The following is a 14,249-nucleotide window of genomic DNA, read 5'->3' on the forward strand; positions in this document are numbered from 1 at the left end:
TCATGAAAATCGGCCGAACGGTTTAGGGGCTATGCTCGTCACAGACATCCTACAGACATCCTCCGGACAGAGAGACTTTCAGCTTTATTATTAGTAAAGAAGTCAATGTCAAGTATTTTATTTGCTATTAAATAGAAACTGGCAACAGATAAAATTTTTAAATCATTGCGTTTTATACATTATGGGGTTGTTTCCTTCAGTCAAAAGTACAACTTTTAGTCACTGAAATTTATAGAATAAACAAAAAATAAAAAATAAAATGGACCAAGAAAAAATTTTCATTTTCTCAACGCTCATTTTTAATTAATTTTTCTAAGTTTCCGATTTGATGAGTTACGCAAATAAAAAAAATTACACAAAACAAACTGCATGTTTTGCCCAAAATGGTACACGTGGAACGCAATGTTTTACCTTTTTCGGCAATTTTATGAATCACCGCAAGATAGCGTATTTGAGCTCTGGAGTTGCGAATATAAGCAAAACTACATTGGCCCTAATCCCACCATACTTCAAAGCTCAGAGACACATATAATGATAAGAACTCAAATTGAAAAAAAAGAAAAGAAAAAACAATACTTGGCACTCAAAATACCTTAAGTTTTTAATCTGTATTTAAATCACATATATGGTACAATGGGGTCGTTTCCAATATTTTAAAAGTATTTTTTTCTGAAAGAACATGCTTAAAAACATAGGATCTAACCATTTTTTAAATAATTTGTCTAAGTTTAATATTTTTAAAAAATTACTGAAATCGGTTATCTTTCATTGTTTACATTTCTTGCCGATGACATCACAAATGATGAAATGCCATTCTGTGTTGCCATTTACAGAACAAAATATTTAATTCGCATTTTTACTCACGTGTATTGGCAACGATATGGTTGATAGCAAGCGTAGAGCGCAATTTTAATTCGCTTCTTGATTATCATAAAGTAGGAAACACGGTACAAAGATGCGCCAAAAAACATCATTTGTGACGTCATCTAGACCACGTCTTGTTTGAAAAATCGAAAATTTTAAAAAATTAATTTAAAAATAACTGTTGGGAGAATGAAAGAATTTTCTGGGTCCATGTTATTTTATTTTATTTTATTTTATTTTTGCTTATTCTATCAATTTCAGTGACTAAAAGACTTTTGACCGACTTTTGACCGAAGGAAACAATCCCATTTGCAGTAAGACCATTCCACGGAAAAACGATCATTTTGTCAAGGACATGACAGCTCATATATTTCATTAAAATTAATAATTTAAAAGAACAAAATTTTGGTGCTTAAGGAATCGCAAACGTATGTATGATTTCTTTAAAAAAAAATAATTGTTCATTACATTTTAAAAAAATATTCCTTTTCACTTTCTTCTATATCTAATATACAGAAGAAAGTATTGGTTTCGTGCTAATTAAATTTCGTATTTTGCCGGATTCGAACGTTTTGAGGTGTGCTGAGTCCATTTCGACCACTTTTGGAAAGTTTCTGTCTGTGTGTCCGTCCGTGTGTCTGTATGGGTGTGACCGGTTTTTTGTGGCCGCTCTACAGTAAAAACTACCGCATGAAATCGAACGAAATTTTGGTACACATATGTGCCCCTATGTGAACTTGTGCCTATCATTTTTTGGCGCAAATTCCTCCAAGCGGGGTGGAGCAATGTAACGTTTCTTGAGTTATGCGTTCCTACTTTTCCCCAAGAAGTAACTGGCGGGATCAAACGAAATTTGGTCCATATGTTGCTCCTAACAGGTACAGGTGCTGATTCAATTTTGGTGTTAATAGCTCAAACGGGGGCTGAGCTATCGAACGTTTTTTGTCGTCACTTGTGACTGCTACATCTGTCTGTCGGTCTGACTGTCTGTCTGCCCCCCCCCCTAATAACTTTTGAGTGAATAGTCTGATTCGAATTTTTTTTTTTCTTTTTGTTCGAGAGATCTCGGCAAAGACATGTCATTCCCATATTTAATTTTTTATTTGATCAATTTTTCGTTCAATTTTGAACACTTCGAATAACTTAACTGTAGCGCCTACGGGAAAATTCAAAGCAAATATAAAGTCCGAACTTAGAGGCGAATTTGCTTCAAACGAACTTTGTAGGAAAAAGCTTTTGAAGAACATGTATAGAAAATATTTTTTTGATTTGAACTATTTTCCGTTCAATATTGAACAGTTCAAATCCCTTAGCATTAGCACCTAAGGAGAAACTAAAAATCAATATAGATCCCGATCTTAAAGGCAAATTTACCTCAAACATAGAAATAACTCTTGAAGACTAAGTCCGACTTTGACTCATAGAACTTTGGGGTGTTGACTCCGACTCCTGTACACGAAAATTAGTCAAACTCCGATTCCCCGAATCTGACTCCGTAGCTTTGGTAAAAATTTAGACACGAAGGGAAAATGACCAACTTCGACTCTTTTATCCCAAAATAAGTCCGCCTCCGACACCGCAAACATTTGTAGAGTAGCGGACTTTGAGGGAAAATGACCGATTACGACTCCGAGTCTTTGAATTAAAAACCTTCGCTTTTATACACCAAAATGAGATTGACTCCTACTCCGCAGTCGTAATTTTTACTGTGAAATAATTATTGTTGGTATCATTTGTTTTTATCTTCACTTTAAAGTTTTAATTTGTGTGCAGTGTAACCCCGGTTTAACGGTTGTTAAAAGATTGGAAAAAGTTATGGTTAAATCAAGGATATCGTTAAATCGAGGAACATAGACATTCAATGCAGTCCAATCTGGACCAGTGAAATGTATCACTAAATTGTGGAAATCGTTAAATCGAAGTTTTGCTGTATTGGTGGAGAAATTCGGAGTCCTTTATGTTTGTACATAAAGATATGAGCAAACGGTTTTTTTATTAATATTATTATTATTATTTATTTTTTTAATAATGAGATTTTTTTCTTTTAGTTGACATTTTATTGGTTTTTATTTACATTTGAAAGTTTTTTTTTTTGTGGCAACAGGAGAAAACGAATTTTTTTCTTTTGATGTAATGTATTTATTCTAAAATGAGCAAATTATTTTTAATTATTTTCTTTTTCTTCGTTTTAAAAGAGATTAAGGATTTTGTTATGGAAAAATATGTAAACTGCTTTGTTTATTGGAGCTATTACTTTATTTGTTCGTTTATTTATTTTTTACGCAGGTATTTCTTCAGATGAGCGAGGTATATTTTTATTTCTAGAAATCAGCTTAAAATACGATGTTAAAAAGTTAAGTTTGAAATAATTTGCGATTTTAGCTAATTTTGATAATATTGATTCGATATCAGAAAGTCGATATTGTTATAAGGGAAAGTAGGCTTGCTTAGTTCTGGACGGAACTTCTTGTTTTATGTATCAATCGCTTGAAAACGGGGAGAGAAGTTTTGCTCATTTCAAGCAGTTTTTTGGTATTCAAAGGCACAGAAATTTTTGGGCCCGTCACAAACGACTTTTACGAGATCCCCTCAATATTGTTCACCCATACGTATATACCTACATATATTTTACCCCTCATTTTAAAAAATCTCGGGCCCCCTTCAGGCTCGGAACCGGGCCAACAGGTGACCCTTCTCCCCCTCCCACTGTGCACCTCTCTGCTCATGTATAAACACCCCAAAGCATGGCCCGCGCACTTATAGCAGGGCCGCTTTGTCTGATGGTGCAGGCCCCTTCAATTTTTGTTAATAGATGTAAGTACAAATAAGTTTTTATCACTCTTTTTTCGTCCCGGGCTCTTTTTCAGGCCGCGTTGAACTCCAATTTCTTTGGCCCCCTCCCGTTTCCTCAATGTGGGAGCCATGGTCTCCAGGGTTCTAAAAACAAGAGAGAAAGTTGATAGGAGAGGAAAGCATTCGCACTTGTGAACCTCTTGAATTTCTTGTTTCTTCCATGCAAAAATGTAAACGGACAGCAACCTCCCACCAACCGTTTTTTTTTTTATTACATTAAAATTAAGTGTTTGGTCAAGTACTTTGTATACTTATCATCCAAAGATTATTTTTTACTTTTTAGTTAATTTTGCTACAAAAGTTTTTTTTTTTTTTTTTTTTTAAGTTTTTTAAACTATATTATTTTATTCATTTATTTATATATTTTTTCAATCTAAATGTAAGCAAGGCAAAACATGCAATTTTTTTAAAGCAAAAAAAGTAAAAGGCTTATTTTTGATAATTTTTTACAAGGTATTAAAATTTCCAAAATTGTAATAAATTAAAAACGGTGAGGTCTTTAACACAAAGCCAAACTTAGTCAGAATTGAAACATTAAAATTCAAAATTAAAAGAGGTGCATTTAAGTCAATAGCGAGGAAACCTTTTCAATTAATGAAAAATATTTTAGAGCAATTAATTTTTTGTAGCATTTAAAACATAATTAAAAATATACGTATTTTGTATTATTTGCTTAAAATAATTATTATTTCATTTCGAACAACTCCAAATGCAATTTGTTTGTCGATTTTAGCAGTAGATGGCGCTGTGCAATATTAGTATTTTCTCTGAAAAATTAATAAAATGCAAGAATATTTTTTCAATAAATCTTCGTTTCGTGTAATGCCGTCTAGTAATATTGTATTTACTAAAAGCGAAACAAGTTGTATCTTAGGGGCCCCCACCTTTCGAAAAATTGTTTGTTGACAAAAGTTCTTGACAAAAATTAATTTCATTTTCAAGGCCTTGAAATATTTGGAAAAATGTACTTAAAGTAACCTTGAATTTTAAAATTAGGAACAAATTAGAAGGGGAAGAGGGAATGCCAAAATGTGCCAAATTCTGCTCCTTGCCACATTTTGAATCAAAAATGTATGATAATACTCAGTGGCGGATCTAGAACTCGAGCAAGGGGGGGGGGGAGAACCTCGGTCCAAGTGGGGAGTCACCGTTTCAGAAGGTCTTTTTCGTCGTTTTTGCGGATACTCTCAATCTCGGTGTGTGTGGGGGGGGGGCATCTATCGCTCTTAGAGGGACATACACCCTTGTTTAAACAATATGAAATTTTCTCTACAAGGAGTCCCTCTCCCGAAAAATTTAGGACTTTAAATACGGTTTTTTTACTTGAAATAAATTTATATAGTATGCTGAAGAATATAAATAATTTTGCGTACATTTTAAAGGTCTGAAAGCACTATATGCACTTCAGTTGGATATAAAGCTACAAATCGCCGCCCCATGGCCAGAGCTAAGACGAAATTGCAAGCAAGCACCGAAAATGTCAGTTACAGCTTCCAGAGATTGCAGCTGCGTTCTAGCTTTATGCTCATGAGTCTGGAGTAGCTAAAACCATGCTCAGGCAAAAACCTCTTATAAAGCTGAGTATCACACTGATAGATAAAAATACACTCGCATAACAGAAAGAGGGGTGCAAACATGGTATGGCTCCATATCGAAAAAAAACAAAGATAAAAGCTAGAGTATAAACATTATACCCCAGCTATTGCTAGAGAAAGGTAGTAAAAAGAAGCGGATGTGTGAAGGGAGTCATGACACTTCCGAAGAAATTTGAGAAATTGATGTCAAAAACGGAATTTTCGGAACGTTTTGGTGGTAAAGTTAGGTGAGATGGGGTTGAGGTTCCTTCCCAAGTATTTTCTCTTACTATAGTCAATTTCAAGCTTGCTTTAAAGATATTAGGGAATCGAATGCTCTTTCCAGAAATTTGCACAAATAAAAGGTTAAAAACGCAATTTTATGCTATCTGTGATGGTCCAGGGCAGGCCCGGATCTACGTACCCGCAGACTCCGCAACTTGCCCTCCCCCCCGCGTAGGGGAAGGCACGTCCTTAAGGGGCCCAACGGTGTAAGAAATTGAATGAAGAAAAATGAAAAAGCATTAAGACTTATATTGCATATATACACTGCTGGCCTCTGGGAAGGGATCCTAGAGATTTTGTTACAGAGGAGCCCAAAATTTGTAGATCCGGGCCCGGTCCAGGGGCGCTCTCTGAAAGTTTTTCCCTGTAGAACTCGGGAAATCACGATTATAGACTATTTTTGAAGACGCTAGGAGAGGAATTCTTTGGTGATTTACTTTCAAAAATTTTCAAAATTGGAGTCTTTAAGAAGTAGTTTTACGCAACTTCTGGTGAATTTGAGTTACTAGGCCGAACTCCTCCGGAAGTCTTTTGACATTAAACACTCCAATTTAGGCTATAACTGGTGACGTTTAGGAAATGAAGAGGATTCGGAGACCCTCTCCGTGAAGTCTAAAAGACGCAATTGTAATCGATAATTGGTTAAGTTTAGAAAATGGGAATTTTTAGAGACTGTCTTTGAAAATATTTTAACAACTAAGTCTTCAAAAGACTGTCCTTGGTGGCGTTTCGTTTGGGAAATGGAAAAAGTTCACCGGCTGTCTCTGAAAATTTTTTGACCCTAAAGATCGAAAAAAATTCAACTGTACACCATTTTCGTCAACGTTAGTTGGATCTAGTTACGTCACGAAAGTGATGTCAGGTCTTTATTTCGGAATTTTTTCAAAGTTGAGGTCCTAAAGATATGACTTAAGGGTTTAGGTTTCGGAAAGATAAGAGGAAAGAGGATCCCCTGCCTCCTATTGACTCTACCGGCCTTCTTCCCTCACGAAATCTCTTTCAAAAAGTCATTTTTAGGTTGCATGTGAAAAAAAAAAAAGGTTTGGAGATTCTCCTGAGGAATTTTCTAAAATGAAATTTAAAGCTATCTGCGCTGATACTAGGGAGGAGGTGCTCGAGGGGACCCCCGGAAATTTATAAATGTTGAAATCTTAGAAGAGCAATTTTTGGCTCTGTTTAAAAACGTTATGCATGTAGAGAAGAATTTAGGTATCTTCTTCGGCTAAATTTAGAAATTGAAGGAGCCTATCGCACAGGCCTAAGTAGGCCTGTGCGATAAACAGGCCCTGCTAAGAGTTGCTCTTCAAAGTACCACCGCTTGTTGTATTTTGACTTAATATGAAAATTTTGCCGTTTTCAAAGCATCACTGGCTAAAAATTCACCCATTTTAAAAGTGCATCTCCGGAAATTACGTTAGTGCCGACCTATTCTATAATCTCGTCAGCATTCCGTGTTGTGCATGTTCGATAGGGAGGAATTGTTCGGCAGTGGCTGGGCCAAGGCTCTCCGAGGGAATGGATGGACATCCGGTGAGAAAAAGGGAAAGCTTTTATTTCCTATCAAGACGTCCTGGGTACACTCTCTTATTTCCTGTCCCGATCGCATTTCCTGTTATCACAAGGCCAATGTCTGCTCCTCCTTTCCTCTGGTCAACCATTTTCTGGAGGAATTAACGAGCATGCAGCAGATTGGGCGAAACCAAGTGGTTAATGATGCGCAGCCCTGGGGCTGAGGGAGGCATTTCGAGGGGTGTGGGAAGTAAACAAGAATCATTGGGCCTATTGTTTTGTTCCTAATATCGTGCAGCACGAACTGGTTGCCGAAAATTGCCTGTCTGCGGTGACTAAACTCATGTAGCTTGATCTTTGTAATTTGGAAAAAATGCTGTCGAAAAGCAAATTATTCCTCGATTTACATAAGTAGTGATTGAAAGGAATTTCATTGTTTTGTGGAGATGATGATTTATTGATGTTTGTAAGGCGGAGATCTTAACTTTGTTGGTATTTCATGTCAAACTGCTGAGAATAGACTGGCTCATCTTGATTGCTATGCGTTTTTCGTCACAAGGTTCTGCGACATCGTGCATTAGATTAGACGATCAGAATGTAACAACTTAAGCACTTGTTGATAGCACTATTATTAGTACGTCAGATTTCTTACAGCTCTTTGCTTCCCCAAAAACATGCAAAATTTATTTATAGGGAAAAAAAGCTTATTCGTATGCATTTAGCAGTAAGTTACCGCCCCCAAAGCCAGGGCTGAAGCTAAGGCAGAACTACAGGGTGTCCAGCAAAGGACTCCCTGGTTTCAAAATTAGATATCTCGAAAACAAAGGACGATATTGGAATAAAATAAACGGTATGCTTATTGTGAAACCTATAAAAATCATATACAGGAGCTCGGAAATTAGTTTAAAAAGCTGCCAACAGGTGGCGCTGCACAATGTAATTGCCATAGAAGTCTCTATAAATAGTGCTGTGAAGAGGTTTGTTGTTTCAGCAGTAGTTTAGTCTCTCAGATATGCTTACATATATGCTAGAAATCATCGTCCAACCTCTTCGCAGCACTATTTATGGAGACTTTTATTGCAATTACAGCGTGCAGCGCCACCTGTTGGAACTTTTTAAAACTAATTTACAAGTTCCTGTACATGATTTTTATGGGTTTCACAATAAACATACCGTTTATTTTATTCCAATATCGTCCTTTGTTATCGAGATATTTAATTTTGAAACCAGGGAGTCCTTTGCTGAACACCTTGTATATGCAATATACCAGACAGCCCAGTTATCGCATCCTGAGATTGCAGTTTCGTTTTTATTAGAACTCCTCAGTCAGAAATAAGGAATAACCATTAAAGCTAAGAGGGCCAACAAACTGGTAGACAAGGTGAATTTATTTCAACAGCGAGTGTCCGCAGCAAGGTGCGGGTCCGACTCGTGAATTGAAGGTAAAGCTTGAGATCAGTAAGTTACCGCCCCAAAGCCAGGGCAGAACTTGTTCAATTTAAATTAACGAAATAAAACCGCCCTTTGGTTAATTTAATTTAGTATGGCATACTTGCATGGTTTAGAATCGCATATTAACGATATGGAGATGTACAATATTTTACGTCAGTTCAAACTATTGCGACAATTTTGCAAATTAATGATATCAAGTTTTGACGTTTCTTAAAGACTAATTAAAGATACTTTCGACAGCAATAGTTTACTATGCGCGTTGCAATGTCCTAACACAGTTATCACCAGAAAAGACATTTTTTTTTTTAAATCTCTTTGAAATGAACACTTGAACCGTTACTTCAAGGTTCATTAAACACTACATGGTGAAATGAGTTATTTAGATAAAACTTTTAGAACCCAAATTTTAATTTAACGTATCACATAAATATTTTCGAAGCTATGATTTTGCAGAATGTGTTTTTTTTTTAGAGGAAAGGATAAATTTCAGCAGAAAAGAATGTTTACTCTTTTGTAAACTACGATAGCTTAGCAAAAGCCGGAATAAGGCCACCGTTAGTAATAAGCCGAATACTTGTCACTTATAGGTATGTCACTACTCTCATTTCTAACATTTTTCGCCCGACTGGTCAAACAAAGAGCTGATGAGTGGCCATTCAAACATTACCGAAATCAATATCGCTGAAAGTTTAAATTTTACGTTTGATTTTTAACTAAGACAAGTCATTAAAACAGACTAATCAATCTATTAAATAAGACATTTAAAAAATCACCGAAAAATAAACTTAGCCATTCAGTGACGCAGCGGGGGAGGGGGGGGGGTAACATAAATGCCCATTGGTTTTAACATAAATGCAAATTGTAATACAGTAGTTTATGCATATGAAAGGGCTGTTTTGATCAAAAAAAACTCCTTCAGAAGGCATTTTTGATCAAAAAAATCCCCATCAGAAGGTATTTTTGATCAAAAAAAAAAACCTTCAGAAGGTATTTCTGGCTGTGCTAGTTTGCCATTAAATATAGAAAATTTGAATGTGTAAAATAGTCTATACAACTGTTGAATCTGTTTTAGCTTTGATAAGTTTGATTCATTCTCTCTGTGTGAGTGTTTCTTTTTTTTCCTTCTAATTTTTGTGAAAACAATAGCTGTTGCTGCTAGCTGCATTGTTGAAATGCATTTCCTAAGTCTGACTTTGAATAACTGTTACATCTGTTTCAGTTTTGGAGTTTCAGGGAGACATTCAAACATTACCAGATAAGAACAACTACATAAGAATTTGAGGAAGGAAAAGCTTTTAAAATCGTTTTTAAATTGATGACGGAAATCAAGAAATGTTTCGAAAAAAACCTATATTATTTGAATGAAAAGTTTGAAAAGCCCATAAAACAATTGCTGCAGGTCAGCTTGAAAAAATTGGTTTGTTGACAATTAACTTCTTAATTACTATTAGCCGCTTTTGGTCCATTTCTTGTGACGAAACGAGGCATTTGGAGTAGTTTTGTCACTAGATTTTGTTTTATAAAGACAGCTAACACAAGCTAGAAAATTTTTATATCTGATAGCCAGGGGTGGCCCACCTAGGGGGGGGGAGTCATGGCGCAGACTGCGCATTGAATTTTGGGGGGAGGGTTGAGGGGTACTTTTCTCATTTTTGGGGGGGGGGGCTCTTGCTTTTGGGGGGGGGGGGGGTCTTCGCGATATAGAAGGATGTGCGCCCCCTTGCCCTTAAAGTGGCACACCCCTGTGATAGCAACAGAAAAGATTTATCATAAGAACTATGCAGAACATTAAAAGTTTTTAAGTTATTTCTTATGACAAATCCTTACTGTCGCTATCACTAGCGCAGTCAGAAATAACTCTTCTGAAGAGAAATTTTTGATGAAAAATACCTTGTGGAGGGGGTTTTTGATCAAAAATACATACTGAAGGTTTTTTTTTTTTTTTTTGATCAAAACAGTGCTTTCATATGCATTAGCCTCTGGATTAGAATTTGCATTTATGTTAAAACCAATGCCCTTGGAGGGTGTAACCTCCCCCCCCCCCGCTTCGCTGCGCCACTGATTGCTATCAAAAATAAAAATTTCTACCTTGTTTTACTTGTAAAAAAAATAATATGACAAAATTACTCCAAATCCCCGTTCCGTCACATGAATGACCTTTTTGCTTTTGTCAACGATTAAAAAGTTTGTCCCACTCACCAACAACAGCGCAATTATAATAAAAGCTTGATTTTTTTCCCAATTTTTTACGATTCCCAATTTTGTCAACTGTTTTTAGAACTTTAGAAAATACGTTTCCCCGTCTGCTGGGAGAAGCCCATTCTTGTTCCACCTTCTTTCCTTCATCCAATGCAATACAAGAAGGCCTGTCTTCGCTCCACCTCACGTCTCATTGTTGTCGTCTAGAGAAATACCGTCTCTTTTATTTTTTTTTTTTTTCCCTCCCCTCCGAGATCCTCCAGATAACAAGAAAGAAGGGGACCCAGTTTTCACGCTCGATTTGGTTGAGATGACGAACTGACTGGCAACTGCGAACTGTGGTCAGCAGTCGATCCGCATCTCAGGACCTACTTTCTATGGTCCTGTCCGCATCTGCATTTTGTGTTTACGAATTCTTGATGTTAAAGAATAAATCTAAAAAATCAGTAAGAAAACATTAACTAGAATTTAAAAAATAAACTAGCTACGTGCCCGGCGTTGTACGGTCTACCTAAAAAATGAAAGAGACGTCCAGTTGATGTTTTTGCATTACTCTGACATCAGTTTCTAACGCGTTAAGGAATATACATATAAATGCGCGGAATGCAAGGTTTGCAAAACACCAGTAGAGCATATTTTTGGCAAAAATCTCGTTAACGTTAATCATAGTAATCAATGATACAAGTTATGAGTATTTTCAATTAGCACAAAAGATGAAAAATATATGCATTATCAACTATAATCTGTGCTGATGTTGAACTGAATTACATCCGATAGACTATATCTGAAATATTTATGTACAATTACAATCAGCTTTTTACATAAAATGACACTTGGTTGATTATTTGAAACTAAAGCATCAAGACTTAATGAATACCAATAAGCATTAATTTAATACCAAGTCATCAGATTCCAATTAAACTTTAGTTAAAATCCTTAAAATCAATTTTTTTGTCTGGTTTCACTTAAAGAAATCCAAGCAATCTTGATTTAACGTGCTCTTTTAACGATACAAAATGTATTCAAAAGTAAAAACAGGAATTATTACAATGGGGTAGTTTCCTTCAGTCAAAAGTAGTACTTTTTGTCATTAAAATTGGTAGAATAAGAAAAAAAAAAAAAAAAAAAAAAAAACATGGACCCAGAAAATAATTTCATTTTCCCAACAGTTATTTTTAATTAATTTTTTTAAATGTCCGATTTTTGAAACAAGGCGTGGTCTTGATGACATCACAAATGATGCTCTTTGCCGCATCTTTCTACCGCGATTCCACGTTATGATATTCAAGAAGCGAATTAAATAATTGCGCTCTACGCTTGCTATCAACCATATCGTTGCCAATACACGTGAGTAAAGATGCGAATTAAAATATTTTGCTCTGTGAATGGCAACACAATGGCATTTCATCATTTGTGATGTCATCGGATAGAAGTACAAACATTGAAAGCGCGTCCGATTTAAGTAATTTTTTTAAAATATTAAACTTAAAGAAATTATTTTAAAAATGGTCAGTTCCTATGTCTTTAACATGTTCTTTCAGAAAAAATACTTTTGAAATTTTGGAAACGACCCCCATTTGAAAACTCACTCTTGAAGGGAAAAAGTCCAGCAAAATAAACATACTTAGTCGTACATCCTAAAATTTACCAAAATATGAGGCTGGTAATGATAAACTTGCACTACAATAAATAAACATACCTAAAGAAACACCTTTCATGTGCTGAAAAGAGTTAAGAACGTTGGCTGTAAAAAATTTAAAAAAAAAGGACAGACGATAAAGTAAAGGGTTATGTCCGAATAGAGCAACCGATTTTAAACTAATTTACAATAAATTTCTAGATGGAACCGTTCTTTTAAGATTTGGACAGCAACCAAAAAATCTCTTTCAAAACAATTATTTGCAACTCCAGCGCTCGAATACGCTACCTTGCGGTAATTAACAATACTAAAGAAAAGGGTAAAAAAAATCCATTCCACGTGTTTTCTTTGGGGTAAATTACAGGCTTCAGACAGTTTGTGATGTAATGTAATTTCAGAAGAATAGAAAAGAAAGCTTCCCACAAACATGATGAAAAAACTACTGTCATTCACTAATCGTCAAAGCAAGTCATAAGTTATGGCATGCGTTTGTTTTACCTTTTTCATCCGTCATTAGACAGTAGCTGCAGTGCCCTCTATAGTTTATTGGAGTTGCGAATTAGGATTTTATTTGCTCACCCATATGCAAAATGGCATCAGGAAAGAAATAAAAATTCCTGAATAACGTAATGTTAATTAACGTTTCAATTAATATATCCGCTAATTAATGTCGTACAATTACGAGATCGATCTTATTGTTTTTTCTTTGGAAAATTTCGAATTGATCGGTATCTCGTTCGACTCTCGATTCGCAGCGATTCTCGAGAAGATCGATCTTCAGATGGACAGACAGACGGACGCGAAGAGATTTTAATAGTGTGGATGGATTTCTGTTTGAATGAATATTATTAAACGCACATCACAAAGTCCGCCTTTCAAAGTCAACTAGGGCTTCGAAATCAACTTCGATGTTTATCGTTTTTATTAAAACAAAGATGTTTTTCGTTCGATGGGGTCGTGATGTCGATGCTTTACGATCAAATTAAACCCAAAAAAGTCATGAAAAGAGAGAGAGAGGGGGCAAATATATTAATAAACCGATTTTGTGTATAAAAATATCGTTATGATAAAAGCTACATCATTAACTTAATAGTAATCGCGAGACCGATTGGAAAATATTTTCCGTAACTGATAGGGGTGCGGCAGAGTAGGTATTTATATACCATCGAAATATTAGGGTAGATGTTATGCTAAGGGGCATGGGAAATCTTTTATCCACTTGAAAGGCAATTTGTGGGAAATTTTAGTGAAAATCACATAGTGAACACAAAGAAAAAAATCGAAATTTAAGAAATACAAACAAACAAACAAAACGAAACAATAAATAAATAAATAAATGAATAAAATAAAATAATTAATTTGAATTTTGACATCTTGAATTCAAATTATGTTTTTCGCAATCACGTGTTTTTTTGCGTGTGTACAGGCACGTGTGTCTGTGGGTATGTGTGTATGTAGGCGTGTGTGTTAGTGTCTGTGTCCAGGCATGTGTGTGTATGTGGGTATGTGTGTGTGTGTTGGTGTGTGTGTTTGTGTCTGTGTGCAGGCGTGTGTGTGTGAGTTTGTGTCTGTGTGCAGGCGTGTGTGTGTGAGTTTGTGTATGTGTATGTAGGCGTGTGTTTGTGTCTGTGTGCAGGCATGAGTGTGTGGGTATGTGTGTGTATATTTGTGTATGTGCGTGTGTGGGTATGTGGGTGTGTATGTGTGTGTGTAAAATGGAAATTAAGGTCGATTTTTGAGTGAAATTTTTTTCGCGAATACAGTATTTTCATTTTTGTAAAAGGAAGTAAAAAAGGGCTGTCATCGCTTGTTCCTTTTTTATTAATTTATGATTTATCACTAACTTTGGTTGACTTTGGAATGTTAAAGAAAAT

Source organism: Uloborus diversus, chromosome 7 (genome assembly GCF_026930045.1).
Source record: "Uloborus diversus isolate 005 chromosome 7, Udiv.v.3.1, whole genome shotgun sequence".
In the NCBI taxonomy this organism is placed as follows: domain Eukaryota; kingdom Metazoa; phylum Arthropoda; class Arachnida; order Araneae; family Uloboridae; genus Uloborus; species Uloborus diversus.